Source organism: Octopus bimaculoides, unplaced genomic scaffold (assembly GCF_046866305.1).
Source record: "Octopus bimaculoides isolate indiv1 unplaced genomic scaffold, ASM4686630v1 contig132, whole genome shotgun sequence".
In the NCBI taxonomy this organism is placed as follows: Eukaryota; Metazoa; Mollusca; class Cephalopoda; order Octopoda; family Octopodidae; genus Octopus; species Octopus bimaculoides.
The window spans coordinates 58,639-73,526 of NW_028315382.1; the positions used below are offsets into that span (position 1 = coordinate 58,639).

A 14,888-nucleotide genomic window follows, 5' to 3' on the forward strand; every position below is an offset into this window, starting at 1 on the left:
TTAAATATGATTACATTCTATATATTTAGTTTGTACAACATTCAAGTATGATAATTTAGTGTCTACAATGTTTAAATATGATTACATTCTATATATTTAGTTTCTACAACATTCAAGTATGATAATTTAGTGTCTACAATGTTTAAATATGATTACATTCTATATATTTAGTTTCTACAACATTCAAGTATGATAATTTAGTGTCTACAATGTTTAAATATGATTACATTCTATATATTTAGTTTCTACAACATTCAAGTATGATAATTTAGTGTCTACAATGTTTAAATATGATTACATTCTATATATTTAGTTTCTACAACATTCAAGTATGATAATTTAGTGTCTACAATGTTTAAATATGATTACATTCTATATATTTAGTTTCTACAACATTCAAGTATGATAATTTAGTGTCTACAATGTTTAAATATGATTACATTCTATATATTTAGTTTCTACAACATTCAAGTATGATAATTTAGTGTCTACAATGTTTAAATATGATTACATTCTATATATTTAGTTTCTACAACATTCAAGTATGATAATTTAGTGTCTACAATGTTTAAATATGATTACATTCTATATATTTAGTTTCTACAACATTCAAGTATGATAATTTAGTGTCTACAATGTTTAAATATGATTACATTCTATATATTTAGTTTCTACAACATTCAAGTATGATAATTTAGTGTCTACAATGTTTAAATATGATTACATTCTATATATTTAGTTTCTACAACATTCAAGTATGATAATTTAGTGTCTACAATGTTTAAATATGATTACATTCTATATATTTAGTTTGTACAACATTCAAGTATGATAATTTAGTGTCTACAATGTTTAAATATGATTACATTCTATATATTTAGTTTGTACAACATTCAAGTATGATAATTTAGTGTCTACAATGTTTAAATATGATTACATTCTATATATTTAGTTTCTACAACATTCAAGTATGATAATTTAGTGTCTACAATGTTTAAATATGATTACATTCTATATATTTAGTTTGTACAACATTCAAGTATGATAATTTAGTGTCTACAATGTTTAAATATGATTACATTCTATATATTTAGTTTCTACAACATTCAAGTATGATAATTTAGTGTCTACAATGTTTAAATATGATTACATTCTATATATTTAGTTTGTACAACATTCAAGTATGATAATTTAGTGTCTACAATGTTTAAATATGATTACATTCTATATATTTAGTTTGTACAACATTCAAGTATGATAATTTAGTGTCTACAATGTTTAAATATGATTACATTCTATATATTTAGTTTGTACAACATTCAAGTATGATAATTTAGTGTCTACAATGTTTAAATATGATTACATTCTATATATTTAGTTTGTACAACATTCAAGTATGATAATTTAGTGTCTACAATGTTTAAATATGATTACATTCTATATATTTAGTTTGCACAACATTCAAGTATGATAATTTAGTGTCTACAATGTTTAAATATGATTACATTCTATATATTTAGTTTGTACAACATTCAAGTATGATAATTTAGTGTCTACAATGTCTAAATATGATTACATTCTATATATTTAGTTTCTACAACATTCAAGTATGATAATTTAGTGTTTACAATGTTTAAATATGATTACATTCTATATATTTAGTTTGTACAACATTCAAGTATGATAATTTAGTGTCTACAATGTTTAAATATGATTACATTCTATATATTTAGTTTCTACAATATTTAAGTATGATAATTTAGTGTCTACAATGTCTAAATATGATTACATTCAATATATTTAGTTTCTACAACATTTAAGTATGATAATTTAGTGTCTACAATGTTTAGATATGATTACTTTCTATATATTTAGTCTCTACAACATTTAAGTATGATAATTTAGTGTCTACAATGTCTAAATATGATTATATTCTATATATTTAGTTTCTACAACATTTAAGTATGATAATTTAGTGTCTACAATGTCTAGTAATGTATGTGTATATATTATGAATCAAGTAGTAATGTGTGTATATTATGAACCTAGTGATCTATGTATGTGTATATATTATGAATCGAGTAATGTGTGTGTATATATTATGAATCAAGTAATGTTTGTGTATATATTATGAATAGCGTAATATATGTCTAGTAAGGTGTGTGTGTATTATGAATGGAGTAATGTGTGTGTGTATATATTATGAATCGAGTAATGTATGTATGTGTATATATTATGAATCTAGTAATGTGTGTGTGTGTGTGTGTGTGCGTGTATATATTATGAATCGAGTAATGTATGTATGTGTATATATTATGAATCTAGTAATGTATGTGCTTGTATGTATATATTATGAATCTAGTAATGTATGTGCTTGTGTGTATATATTATGAATCTAGTAATGTATGTGTATATATTTGTCAGCTTTATTTTTCAAGGTCAATAAAACAGTATGAAGCGAAAGTGACATATCGATTACAATTCAATCAACAGAAAATTAGCATGCAAGTGGCTCAGTACTCCGCAGACACGTCTTCTTCACGTAATTTACAAAGAAATACAATGTGACAAGGCCGGTCCCTTTGAATTACAGGTGTAAGTGATTTTTGCCAGGTAAGTGGACTGGGGCACGGTGAAATTAATGTTTAAGTGGCTGTGCATTCCACAGACGTGTTCCCTGTGAACGGTTTTCGTCGAACGAATCAAACTTAATAAATTATCGAAAAGAAAATAAAATGTCTGGTCCTGGGGTTGTAAACAAGTGATGGCGGATACAAATACTGACTGAAACCGGTCAAAGAAATAAGACAGAGAAAGAAATAAAGACCGTAAGGAGTGGATTTGGTAGGCGGAAACTGAAAGAAGCCCGTTGTATATATGTATGTGTGTGTATATGTTTGTGTGTCTGTTTGTCCCCACCTCCCAACATCGCTTGACAACCGATGCTGGTGTGTTTACGTCAACGTAAATTAGCGGTTTCGGCAAAAGAGACCGATAGAATAAGTACCAGACTTACAAAGAGTAAGTCCTGCGGTCGATTTGACCGACTATAAAGGCGGTGCTCCAGCTTGGACGCAGTCAAAAGGACTGAAACAAGGAAAAGAGTAATTTTAACGAGTTCCTACCGCCATCTTCACCGCCATTGCTATGACAAACCAACAACAAACACCAGCGCCATCTATCTGTAACGTCTCTATTTTACTCTGGCTTCTCCGAGTTACTTCCCTTTGTTTCTCTGCGATCAGAATCTTTATTTCGCTGGACGAATGTGTTTTAGCTTCTAAGATCCTTCTGGGACCGATTATTAATTAAAAGACGAACATTGAGGGGTCAATGTAATTAACTACCCCCGCCCATGCGTATAATTGAAAGGATTACGAACATTATTATTATTTTTAAAGGCAGAATCGTTAGCACGCCGGAGAAAGTGCTTAACGGTGTTCAGTCCGTCTTTACGTTCTGAGTTCAAATTCCGCCGATGTCGACTGTTCCTTTCAACCTATAAGGGTTAGGGTAATTAAAACGCTAGGGGGTCAACATAATCGACTAGTCCCCTCCCTCAAAATATGTAGGTGTGTTTGTGTGTCTGTGTTTGTCCCCCCACCATCGCTTGACAATCGATGCTGGTGTGTTTACGTCCCCGTAACTTAGTGGTTTCGGCAAAAGAGAATAAGTATTAGGCTTACAAATCTCTCTATCTGCATGCAGCAGCATGTATGTATATGTGTGTGTATACAGATGCATCTTACCATCTGGCAAAAACAAGCTGTAATTCACGGAGGTCAAATAAGAGCAAAACATATCTAGAGTTGTCTACCCCGTTCGATACTTCAATAGCAAAAAAAAATATTATTTTTTGTGGTGGTGGTCATATTTCTGGGTACAGGGTGGGCCAAAAGTCACACACGAAAATATAACATCTTATACTACTATTAATCATCATTATTATTTTGTGTAACATTGAAACACTGTTGGTCGATTATTGTTTTATTTGTTTCAGTCACATGACTGCAGCCATGCTGGAGCACTGCCTCTCAGTCGAACAAATTGACTCTAGGAATTATTTTTTCTAAGCCTAGTACTTATTCTATCTCTTTTGCCAAACTGCTAAGTTACGGGGGACGTAAACACACCATCGGCTATCAAACAATGGTGGCAGGGACAGACAGATACACTCACATGTACATACACACATATATCATCATCGTTTAACGTCCGCTTTCCATGCTAGCATGGGTTGGACGATTTGACTGAGGACTGGTGAAACCGGATGGCAACACCAGGCTCCAGTCTGATTTGGCAGAGTTTCTACAGCTGGATGCCCTTCCTAACGCCAACCACTCAGAGAGTGTAGTGGGTGCTTTTACGTGTCACCCGCACGAAAACGGCCACGCTCGAAATGGTGTCTTTTATGTGCCACCCGCACAAGCCAGTCCAGGGGCACTGGCAACGATCTCGCTCGAAAATCCTACAGGAGCCAGTCAGGCGGTACTGGCAACGGCCACGCTCAAAATGGTGCATCTCATGTGCCACCCGCACAAGAACCAGTCCAGGGGCACTGGCAACGATCTTACTTGGCTTGCCGGGTCTTCTCACGCACAGCCCATTTCCAAAGGTCTCGGTCCGTAGTCATCGCCTCGGTGAGGCCCAATGTACGAAGGTCTTGCCTCACCACCTCAGCCCAGGTCTTCCTGGGCCTACCTCTTCCACGGGTTCCCTCAACTGTTAGGGTGTGGCACTTTTTCACGCAGCTATCCTCCTCCATTCTCACCACATGTCCATACCAGCGCAATCGTCTCTCTTGCACGCCACAACTGATGCTTCTAATGTTCAGCTTTTCTCTCAAGATACTTACACTCTGACGGGTATTCACATTGACATTACACATCCAACGGAGCATACTGGCTTCATTCCTTGCGAGCTTACGTATGTCCTCAGCAGTTACAGCCCATGTTTCACTGCCATGTAGCATGGTTGTTCGTACGCATGCGTCATACAGTCTGCCTTTTACTCTGAGTGAGAGTCCCTTTGTCGCCAGCAGGGGTAAGAGCTCTCTAAACTTTGCCCAGGCTATTCTTATTCTAGCAGCTACACTTTCAGCGCACCCACCCCCACTACTAACTTGGTCGCCCAGATAGCGGAAGCTATCGACTACCTCTAGTTTTTCACCCTGGAATGAGTTAGAAGTTGTTTCCTGTTTGTTTGCAGTCTTTATTGCACCTGAACATCTGCCACAAACAAAAACTAACTTGCTAGTTAACCTGCCTTTGATGTTGCTGCACCTCTTATGTGTCCATAGCTTGCACCGGGTACATCTTATAGAGTTACTACCTACTCCTTTTCTACATACTGAGCAGGGCCATCTACCTGAAGGGGTTTGTGTTTTATCTACCTTCCTACTTATTAGGATTTTGGTTTTAGCTAGGTTGACTCTAAGGCCCTTCAATTCTAGACCTTGCTTCCACACCTGAAACTTCTCCTCTAGTTCTGATAGTGACTCCGCAATTAGGGCAAGGTCATCAGCATAGAGGAGCTCCCAGGGGCAACCTGTCTTGAACTCCTCTGTGATTGCCTGGAGGACTATGGTAAATAATAGGGGGCTGAGGACGGAACCTTGGTGGACCCCTACCTCTACCCGGAATTCATTGCTGTATATATATATATATATACACACGACGGGCTTCTTTCAGTTTCTGTCAACCAAATCCACTCGCAAGGCTTTGGTTGGCCCGAGGCTTAGTGGACACTTATTTAAAGTGCCACACAGTGGGACTGAACCAGGAACCATGTGGTTGGAAAGCAAGCTTCTTTACCACACAGCCTGTGCCTGATTAGTGCAAAGAGTCCATGCAACATGCAGTGTGCAGGACAAATACCAATGGTTGCCCCCTCCCCTACCTGTGCAAAGATCTCTGCAGGAAATTCTGTTCCTTGTACAACAAACAATAAAAAAATCTGCAAATGGTGAATGTTTCGAACCCTTGTAATCAGGATGTTGACATTTCCTAATTAGTTTTGTGTTGTAATTAACCATAAAGTGCTGTTTTTGAAATATGGGGGAGAGGGGGGTCTCAGTGTGTGACTTTGGGCCCATCCTGTATTTTGACAGATTCAAAGCTAGCAAGGGAAACAGACTTACCTACCCATAAAGCACCTTTTGTCTGACGCTCTGCCGATTCAGAGACATGACAGTAGTAGTAGTAGTAGTAGCAGTACTTGTGGGTGGTGGTGGTGGTCGTCAAAGTAGTTGTAGCAACAGAATTTAGAAAGATATTAGAAATAGGGAGGGAGGGATGAGGTGACAATCATGAGTTTCCTGCCCTGAAATTATCAGATTTAAAAATGCGACTGAAATATTGTTAATAGTAAAGCTGTGGTGGTGAAAAAACAAACGAAAAAAAAAAAACAGTAACCATGACGACATTACAGACTCCCCCAACACATACATACTGAAGAGGCAGAGAGAGAGAGAGAGAAACGGGGGCAGTTATGATGGCTAAGGAACTAAATGAAGGGACAACAGACCTACCAGACTATCTAATGGGAAAACATTGAGCACACACAAACTCCCTCACTTTGGTGGGGAGAATAAGGAGAGTTTAGCTTAACCTGGGGCCCAATGAGTTTGATAAGAGTAACAAGAAATCATTATTATTATTATTTTATTTCACTCCATTTTAGAAAAACTGAAACACGTCTTTGACAATTCCGGAGCACATTGGACTTGTTTTTCAGTCTGGTTGCGATGGTGCAACAAAACAGAACAGAACAGTTGTGGACATCTCCAACCAAAAGCATCGTGAGAAAAAGCAACATCGCATACAACGGCCGGTCAATTTGTTCGAGAAGTTCATGCAATACGGTGTGCCCAACACATAGCAAAGTGGACCCCTCACCACCGAGATGTCTCTGTCAGAAAGAGGCTTTAAAAAGAAAAAAAGTCCAAAGAAATTTGTGCACACATTGTCACAGGGAGTTGATATTCCTCATGCAACGAAGAATAAAAGCTACAGACATTTGCTAATTTGTTTTGCTTTCTAATTAAATATAAATGGGTTGTTTTTGAAATGTGCAATAGAGATATTAGAGTCTTAATCTTGGCACATGACCTTTGGCCCCCCCAACTTGTATATATTTTTACAGAAAGACGCATGCACACACACATTTTTAAAGATGTCCCGCTCCCCAGCCCCATTATTCCAATACAACTTTGCTAAAACCTTACTGTATGGTGCGGTCAGCTACCATTTATGAAGGAAAAATATTATTACACTAAGCTGATAGTGAGAGAAAAGGACAACACCAGCACTGCCGCCACCACAGCAGAAAAGAAATTTGGCAGATGACGTCTATGTGCACGAGCGTGTCTATAAATGGTTAAGGAGAAGCAGCAAGGGGTCAGAGGTTGTGGTATGATGGGGAGGAAGAGGAGGAATAAGGAAGAAATGAAAACAGGAGGCAAGAATGTTGGAAGGGAGATTAATAAGAATAATAATTATTGTAATTTCAATAACATCATCAGTACAAATATAAGCAGGCAGCTAACTCCCCTTCTCCTCTTCTTCTTCTCTCAGTCTGTGTATATATGCATGCGTATATGGACATGTTGGACACACACACGCACATACACAGTTATGTAATGTATACCCCCCCCCCCCCCGGCCCATCAGGAATCACTGCAGAGATGCTCAAAATATCTGGCAGTGTTGGCTATAGCCTAGTCACCCGTATTACGAACCAGGTGATACACGAAGGAGTCATACCCAATGACTGGTGTAGCAGCATCATAGTCAACTGCTACAAAGGTAAAGGGGACGCTTTAGATACAAATAATTACAGAGGCATCAAGCTGTTAGATCAGGTTATGAAAGTTACAGAGAGGGTCATAGTCCAACTAATTAGGGAGCGAATCAATTTAGATGAGATGCAGTTTGGGTTCGTGCCAGGTAAAAGCACTACTGATGCCTTATTTCTAGTGAGACAGTTGCAAGAGAAATACCTAGCCAAGGATAAACCTCTGTACCTGGCTTTCGTTGACATGGAGAAAGCCTTTGACAGGGTCCCCCGATCCCTTATCTGGTGGTCAATGAGGAAACTTGGGATAGAAGAATGGCTAGTGAGAGCTGTGCGAGCCATGTACAGAGAGGCGGCCAGTAAGGTGAGGGTTGGAAATGAGTACAGCAATGAATTCCGGGTAGAGGTAGGGGTCCACCAAGGTTCCGTCCTCAGCCCCCTATTATTTACCATAGTCCTCCAGGCAATCACAGAGGAGTTCAAGACAGGTTGCCCCTGGGAGCTCCTCTATGCTGATGACCTTGCCCTAATTGCGGAGTCACTATCAGAACTAGAGGAGAAGTTTCAGGTGTGGAAGCAAGGTCTAGAATTGAAGGGCCTTAGAGTCAACCTAGCTAAAACCAAAATCCTAATAAGTAGGAAGGTAGATAAAACACAAACCCCTTCAGGTAGATGGCCCTGCTCAGTATGTAGAAAAGGAGTAGGTAGTAACTCTATAAGATGTACCCGGTGCAAGCTATGGACACATAAGAGGTGCAGCAACATCAAAGGCAGGTTAACTAGCAAGTTAGTTTTTGTTTGTGGCAGATGTTCAGGTGCAATAAAGACTGCAAACAAACAGGAAACAACTTCTATCTCATTCCAGGGTGAAAAACTAGAGGTAGTCGATAACTTCCGCTATCTGGGCGACCAAGTTAGTAGTGGGGGTGGGTGCGCTGAAAGTGTAGCTGCTAGAATAAGAATAGCCTGGGCAAAGTTTAGAGAGCTCTTACCCCTGCTGGCGACAAAGGGACTCTCACTCAGAGTAAAAGGCAGACTGTATGACGCATGCGTACGAACAACCATGCTACATGGCAGTGAAACATGGGCTGTAACTGCTGAGGACATACGTAAGCTCGCAAGGAATGAAGCCAGTATGCTCCGTTGGATGTGTAATGTCAATGTGAATACCCGTCAGAGTGTAAGTATCTTGAGAGAAAAGCTGAACATTAGAAGCATCAGTTGTGGCGTGCAAGAGAGACGATTGCGCTGGTATGGACATGTGGTGAGAATGGAGGAGGATAGCTGCGTGAAAAAGTGCCACACCCTAACAGTTGAGGGAACCCGTGGAAGAGGTAGGCCCAGGAAGACCTGGGCTGAGGTGGTGAGGCAAGACCTTCGTACATTGGGCCTCACCGAGGCGATGACTACGGACCGAGACCTTTGGAAATGGGCTGTGCGTGAGAAGACCCGGCAAGCCAAGTAAGATCGTTGCCAGTGCCCCTGGACTGGTTCTTGTGCGGGTGGCACATGAGATGCACCATTTTGAGCGTGGCCGTTGCCAGTACCGCCTGACTGGCTCCTGTAGGATTTTCGAGCGAGATCGTTGCCAGTGCCCCTGGACTGGCTTGTGCGGGTGGCACATAAAAGACACCATTTCGAGCGTGGCCGTTTTCGTGCGGGTGACACGTAAAAGCACCCACTACACTCTCTGAGTGGTTGGCGTTAGGAAGGGCATCCAGCTGTAGAAACTCTGCCAAATCAGACTGGAGCCTGGTGTTGCCATCCGGTTTCACCAGTCCTCAGTCAAATCGTCCAACCCATGCTAGCATGGAAAGCGGACGTTAAACGATGATGATGATGATGATGATGATACCAACATCTATGTGGAAAAGCTGCAAAGACAAAGAAAAAAAAAAAAAAGAAAAAAAGATTAGACAATAAAACCACAAATCCCGAAAAAGACAAAATAACAATACAAAATAGATAAATTCTATCCTCATTTACCATCCATTTTGTCTGCTGGCATCGGCTGGACATCTTGGGAGCAACTGGGCAAGGCCAGGAGCCACACCATATAAATAAATATATATATATATATATAAATAAATAAATAAATAAAAATATAGATAAATAAAAAATATATATATATAAATTAATAAATACATAAATAAATAAATGAATAAATATATAAGTAAATAAATAAATAGTGTTCAGGATGCTTTTTACATTACCACCATGGAACCGGGCAAGGCCAGGAGCCACATTATTCTGGATACAAGGAAATGATCCAGAATTACAAACTGATCATCCACTAATATGTGCAACTCTATATTAAAACTTTCTTGTGTACCCAACCCAGTATTAGCCAATATACATCATTCCCAGTGGTGCATTTATTTCGAGATGCTCTGTGTTGAATAACTCAGTTATCATTCAGCCAGTTTTAGGAACAGAACGTGACTAAGGTATGGTGGGAGATTTTAATTGAGAACTTCTAAAAACAACACAACATTTGTAGTTGGAGCCAGAGCCAGTTTCAGCCGGGTTGGTAACGAAAATTCAATCTTATAATAATTCTGCTTCTTCCTCCGTTACTCAGCCCATTCGTGAGGCTGTCATGTGATTGGCTGAAGTCGGGGAGGCTGCGAGTGAAACGTGGAATTCTTTTTAACTCAGTCTTATTCCTTAGTTATTTCGTCTGACTGTAATGCCTTCTTCATGTGATTGGTTGAAGGGAAAAGTGAAGAACAAGAGAGAAAAAGAGGGGAAGCGTGAGAGAGAAGTTTATAAAATTGTGAATAAAGCATCATCATTTAATTCTGCTTCCCATGGACGGTTTGACTGAGGACTGGCAAGCTAAGAGGCTGCACCACGCTCAAATTGATTTGGCAAGGTTTCTACAGCTGGATGCCCTTCCAAATGCCAACCGCTTTACAGCAGGTGTGTGAAATGGGCTAAAAAGCATCATACAACGTGGAAGACAATTGGAGATTTCTGCGGGACAACCTGTTGAAAGCCACCGACCAGATTTGTGGGTGGTGTAAGGTCCCCTCCCAACCCAGAGTAACGTGGTGGTGGAACAAGGAGGTAGACAGGGCTATTAGACAAAAGAAACAGGCTTGGAAGGACTGGAAGAACGGTGGTAGCAGGGAATTGTACCAATGTGCCAGAAGGGAGGCTAGGCGACAGGTTTATTTAGCCAGAGGGGAAGCAGATAAGGAAAGATTTGCCAATGTTCTGCGCCGTGAGGACCAAAGACTCGAGGTATTTCGTGTTGCAAGACAGTGTAGGAGAGAGAATAGTGATGTTGTAGGAGAGAAATGTGTTCGCATGGATGATGGTACGCTTGCACTAAATGAGGCTGCAAAGAAAGAGGTCTGGAGATGCCACTACGATAGATTGCTTAATAAAGAGAATGAATGGGAGAAAGAGAGCCTGCCGTATGTCGACCCAATAGAGGGACCAGCTATCCGAGTTGATAGTACCAGGGTAGATAAAGCAATTAAGAGTATGAAGACCGGGAAAGTCCCCGGCCCATCAGGAATCACTGCAGAGATGCTCAAAATATCTGGCAGTGTTGGCTATAGCCTAGTCACCCGTATTACGAACCAGGTGATACACGAAGGAGTCATACCCAATGACTGGTGTAGCAGCATCATAGTCAACTGCTACAAAGGTAAAGGGGACGCTTTAGAAACAAATAATTACAGAGGCATCAAGCTGTTAGATCAGGTTATGAAAGTTACAGAGAGGGTCATAGCCCAACTAATTAGGAAGCGAATCAATTAAATGAGATGCAGTTTGGGTTCGTGCCAGGTAAAAGCACTACTGATGCCTTATTTCTAGTGAGACAGTTGCAGGAGAAATACCTAGCTAAGGATAAACCTCTGTACCTGGCTTTCGTTGACATGGAGAAAGCCTTTGACAGGGTCCCCCGATCCCTTATCTGGTGGTCAATGAGGAAACTTGGGATAGAAGAATGGTTAGTGAGAGCTGTGCGAGCCATGTACAGAGATGCTGCCAGTAAGGTGAGGGTTGGAAATGAGTACAGCAATGAATTCCGGGTAGAGGTAGGGGTCCACCAAGGTTCCGTCCTCAGCCCCCTATTATTTACCATAGTCCTCCAGGCAATCACAGAGGAGTTCAAGACAGGTTGCCCCTGGGAGCTCCTCTATGCTGATGACCTTGCCCTAATTGCGGAGTCACTATCAGAACTAGAGGAGAAGTTTCAGGTGTGGAAGCAAGGTCTAGAATTGAAGGGCCTAATAAGTAGGAAGGTAGATAAAACACAAACCCCTTCAGGTAGATGGCCCTGCTCAGTATGTAGAAAAGGAGTAGGTAGTAACTCTATAAGATGTACCCGGTGCAAGCTATGGACACATAAGAGGTGCAGCAACATCAAAGGCAGGTTAACTAGCAAGTTAGTTTTTGTTTGTGGCAGATGTTCAGGTGCAATAAAGACTGCAAACAAACAGGAAACAACTTCTATCTCATTCCAGGGTGAAAAACTAGAGGTAGTCGATAGCTTCCGCTATCTGGGCGACCAAGTTAGTAGTGGGGGTGGGTGCGCTGAAAGTGTAGCTGCTAGAATAAGAATAGCCTGGGCAAAGTTTAGAGAGCTCTTACCCCTGCTGGCGACAAAGGGACTCTCACTCAGAGTAAAAGGCAGACTGTATGACGCATGCGTACGAACAACCATGCTACATGGCAGTGAAACATGGGCTGTAACTGCTGAGGACATACGTAAGCTCGCAAGGAATGAAGCCAGTATGCTCCGTTGGATGTGTAATGTCAATGTGAATACCCGTCAGAGTGTAAGCATCTTGAGAGAAAAGCTGAACATTAGAAGCATCAGTTGTGGCGTGCAAGAGAGACGATTGCGCTGGTATGGACATGTGGTGAGAATGGAGGAGGATAGCTGCGTGAAAAAGTGCCACACCCTAACAGTTGAGGGAACCCGTGGAAGAGGTAGGCCCAGGAAGACCTGGGCTGAGGTGGTGAGGCAAGACCTTCGTACATTGGGCCTCACCGAGGCGATGACTACGGACCGAGACCTTTGGAAATGTGCTGTGCGTGAGAAGACCCGGCAAGCCAAGTAAGATCGTTGCCAGTGCCCCTGGACTGGTTCTTGTGCGGGTGGCACATGAGATGCACCATTTTGAGCGTGGCCGTTGCCAGTACCGCCTGACTGGCTCCTGTAGGATTTTCGAGCGAGATCGTTGCCAGTGCCCCTGGACTGGCTTGTGCGGGTGGCACATAAAAGACACCATTTCGAGCGTGGCCGTTTTCGTGCGGGTGACACGTAAAAGCACCCACTACACTCTCTGAGTGGTTGGCGTTAGGAAGGGCATCCAGCTGTAGAAACTCTGCCAAATCAGGCTGGAGCCTGGTGTTGCCATCCGGTTTCACCAGTCCTCAGTCAAATCGTCCAACCCATGCTAGCATGGAAAGCAGACGTTAAACGATGATGATGATGATGATGATGATATATATATATATATATATATATATATATATATATATATACATACATACATACATGTGTGAGCATGTATTGTACATGCCAGTAATCTAAAAATGTATTCCAACAGACAAGGTAACTCTCATGGAAGTAGGCAACCGAAATATAATGCTTTCAAAAACTAAACCTTTTCCAGGTGTCTTTGGACAAACTTAATCTTCTTGAGACGAAGAGGCTCTTAAGGAACTGAGAGAGATGAACACGAATTTGAGACTTTTGATTAGCAACACTGATGAACTCACTCGCTCCACACAAGAGGAAAAGAAGAGAAAGAACAATCCCTGCAACAGCTCAATCAACATTTGTCCAAATTATGCACCACTCTTCATTCTTTACCACATAATAATTGCTTAAATGAAAATCCACCTAAAGATGATACACAAGATAGAAGCCCATCCCCCTCCACTATCAATTAAAAACCGCATTATACACATATAGAATGAAAAACTTAAAGCCAGAAAGGTTACTTTCTGGAACATCATGAAAAACAAGCACAAGGCAGAAATTTATGAACACTGGTTAAATTCTGCCTCATAAACTCCAAATTAAACGTATTCCAAACGAACAGGACCAACAAAGACAATTATGGGAGAAACTAACACTTGGAAAACATGAAGACAGAAATAGAACTGCTTAAGCTTAGAGCGCTGAGCAATGAAGAAAAATTGAAGAACATAGATGAGGAAATCTACAACGAATTAAAGAAACATTGAGATGGTCAACGCTTGGAAAGTGTCTTTAAACTGTGGCAAACAACTTGTGAAGCTGAAGAAACAAACTCGCTACAAGGCTGGCAAAGACAAAGCAATTTGTTTATTAACTACGAAACACAGTTCATCGTAGAAAAGGCATCGGATAAGCCCTTGCTGAAGGAAGATAAAGCAAAAACATACACAGAAATGAACCCAAGCTTATCGAACACAAACCAGAGACGGACAAGGGGAGGCAACTCCACCGACCTTACATCCCCAAATAACTTAGAAACAACAATCAGGAATTCAGCCGACAACAGAGAATCTGGACGGAATCTTCTTGGCATCCTACAAAGAAATCAAAGGTTCCATGGAAACGTCGAGACGAAGCAAAACTTTTGCGAACCAATCCACCTCCCATCATCTCACAATAAATGGAAGAATTTACCTTCGAGACTTGGTTACTTCGATCAGAGAGGGTGGGTCGATTCTGGATTGTCGAATGCTTTTCATAGACTTCGTTTAAATATATCTTGCTAGACATCAATCCGTCCCTTGTCACACTCAATCAGTAAAGCTAGCTGCGTGTCTTTAGCCGCAGGTATACGTACGAAATGTATGGGGTTTTTTTTCTCATGTTCCTTTCTTTCCTTTACTTGTTTCATTCATTAGACTGCACCCATGCTGGAGCAGCGCCTTAAAGTTTTTTTTATATAATATATACTAGCCTCCCTCTTTCACACGATGCTACACACAGCATATATGTTTGTATATATATATATATATACACCAGCTGCCTTAACTCGTACAAGTCAGTGGATGAGTGGGTATAAGCAGGTGTGTGAAATGGGCTAAAAAGCTTGGTTCATCTGTCACATGGGTCCTCTCGCAACATTTAT

At 40.6% G+C, this 14,888-nt stretch overlaps 1 long non-coding RNA gene across 8 annotated transcripts in view; it reads right to left on the reverse strand.

Moving 5' to 3' along the window:
* The window catches only part of LOC149129164 (uncharacterized), a 34,846-nt gene extending 20,272 nt beyond the window's left edge, over positions 1–14,574 (reverse strand). For 4 of the 8 annotated variants that reach the window (XR_016240331.1, XR_016240326.1, XR_016240330.1 and 1 more), the window contains exon 1: positions 3,126–4,212. This is a non-coding gene — a long non-coding RNA (uncharacterized LOC149129164). Of the gene's footprint in view, positions 1–3,125; positions 4,213–14,437 lie in introns of those variants that run through there. The other 4 variants (XR_016240332.1, XR_016240327.1, XR_016240328.1 and 1 more) reach the window with 3 other exon arrangements.
* Positions 14,575–14,888: the final 314 nt, after the last annotated feature.